This window comes from Limulus polyphemus, unplaced genomic scaffold (genome assembly GCF_000517525.1).
Source record: "Limulus polyphemus unplaced genomic scaffold, Limulus_polyphemus-2.1.2 Scaffold593, whole genome shotgun sequence".
Lineage (NCBI taxonomy): Eukaryota > Metazoa > Arthropoda > Merostomata > Xiphosura > Limulidae > Limulus > Limulus polyphemus.
Window position 1 is genome coordinate 319185 of NW_013666203.1, and position 2820 is coordinate 322004.

The window sequence follows — 2820 nt, forward strand, 5'->3', positions numbered from 1 at the left end:
TAACAATGCAAATGCCTATCCCTACTTATTTTTTTATTGTTTTATAAGGATTGATATTAACCATCCCTATGTTTATTTCCTTTTTAAAAAGTAGTTTCTTGTTATCTTTGTGCTTGTTTAATGGGAAGGATGTGTAAGATAACATGGTGGCCTTTATATCTGGAAACAGTTTGAGCCATATATATAAAAGCAAGTTTGTCTGCTGTCGGTGAGTTAGATAATTGGTAATCACTGTATGACTTAGTCAGTTTGTTAGTGTCAGACAATTAGTTCAGTACTGTAAATATCGAGTTTATATTCGATGAAGAAATAGGGATGCTTACTAAATGTAGTTTATGTGTGAAGTTAGGCTTACTGGTGAACGTGGTTACGCTAAATGTGGAAACTGATGAACTAAAATATTTTTGTTTGCGTTGACTGGACTTTCCATTATTTTATAAACTCAAAAGAATCTATCGAGCAATAAAATCTATTACAAAACTTGTGTCAGGAGTGGATTATTTTAGTAAAAATTATATAAAAAGTCAAAACTTAATCTCAAGATGATAACACAGTTGAAAGTTTTGTGGAAATGATAAAAGCCCCCCCCCCCCAATAAAAAAAACAACAAACAAAGGTTCTTTTGGGGTCAATGCATAAAGCTACACAAAGGTATGTCATGATATAAAAGACTGTTTGGTTTAGATATTAGTGATTAATATATTTTTGTGAGTGAATATTATATTTTTGTTTAGTTTTGTCATAATAAGAGTAAAAATCAGACGATTGTAGGAAGTTTTGTCAATAATTCATTGACGTGTAGAATACAGAATGTGGACAGACGATTAAGTGATAGAGATCTAAATAGTGTGAGATGAGAGGGAAGCAGCAGACAGATAAAGAGAATAAAGGTGGTGTGAAGTTAACTACCGTAGAAGTGATAGGTCTAACGTTTAATATGTTAGAGTGAAACTAACAGTAGAAAATAACATATGAAAAATAATTTTATACCGTCAAAGTGTGGTTCTAAAGTAACTGAATCAGCCTGAGTGCACTTTGCCAAAAGAAACAGAAGATCTTCAAAAGAAAGAAGACCAAACGATTACGATAACTCGAGCCACAATTGTAAGTGAATCACAGAGAATACTATTGGTATTAGTGCGATAGAAATAGAGAAAATAGTTCGGCTTGTCAATTGAAATTCTAAAGTAACTAAATAGGCCTAAGTGGATATTTGACAAGAAGGAGAGAACTACATATATAGTATTTATGATATGTCTATAATATCTATAGTGTTGAAAAATTTATTGTACATGCGTTAACTTGTTACGAATATATTGTTACGTCTTCGTTTGTTAATTAACTTTCCGTAACTTCGTTCCGACGAAACTTTAACGACACAAGTCTTTACTTAATAAAACTGGTTTATTCTTTCCGAATACAACTCTACGATACACTCAACTTCAACAATCGCGTTATAACAAATTATAATAACGAACGAACGTTAACTACAACAATACGTCTCTCTCTGACTGCAGTTCAATTACTCACTGACTACCCACCGAATGTTCAAGTTCTTACTAGATATAGGGTGGGCGGATATATATATATAGGAGGGGACAACGTGACGCGGTAAGGTGTAGATAGTGACTACTATGACGCAACGTTTCTAGAACTATCATGTACTTTGGCACGTGACTCGCTGACGCAACAATATTAAGAACTTGATTAATATACCCACACATAAATGTTACTACGTGTAGCCTATCTTTGTGAAGTTAGGTGATTTGAGTAGTATTTAATTACTAGCCGCGACCCACAAGACATGTGCGATAGTTTTTATGCCCTTCTCCTGAATTTTCCATATTCTATCATTTTCACGCACGCCATTTAAGCTATACTTTCTTGTAGGCATTATGTGTTAGATCGATAAACCCTGGTCTATTTGAAAAAAATAAATTACGTGGTCAGACAAACAATCTCACGTAGACGCAACTTTATTTAATAAAACTACACTTAAACAATAAAGTAATGGTATTTATAATTGTTCACAGAGTATGAAACAGTTATGGATGTTCAGTGTATGACACAGTTTTACAAGTTGAAATAAAGAAGCTCACAAAAACGAAGAATAAAATCCATAGTAAAGAAAAAAAAGTAGTTAAAATGTGTTTACGGCATTCTATGAAACTAACCGAAGCTACATTGTTGCAAAGTAAGGTAAATGTAAAGTTGTTATGAAGGCAAACTTAGCTGAATATGCAGAAACGTCTGAATGTGTGTTCACAAAGTGATAATCATATGGTTTTGAATTAACTATGCAAGCGTATTTTAGACCTAAATAAGCTGAGAATGCCCATAGAAGTTGTATTTCATATAATGGTAACTTGTTTTAGGAAATCACACATGGGTAAAGTGTTGTTTATGTGAAATATTTTCTATATAACAAAAAAAACTAAAGTTGAAATGGAAGCCAGTTATCACGTGATGACAATAACATTGTGTTTTTGTGTACCATATTCGTTGCATTGAAAAGTTTGACTAAGCAAAACTCAGGTAAGGTGATTCTGAATTGAAAAGTTAATATCAATCTGCACTCCTCGGACAAAGGCCTTTCTAACGATACGAGATTTATAGCGTTTGATAGAGAAATTCACTAGAAAGTTTCAGACAGATAAACGCAAGTGTATTAAGTACATAGATAACAACTAAAACCTGTTGCTAGCGTCTCCCAGTAATGATTTACCGAAGTACGTTCTATTTTACAAAAGACATCCATGCAGGTAATTTCAGTGTTTCAGTGAACTACTAACGGTTTTAAGTGACTTTTTATTTTGAAGC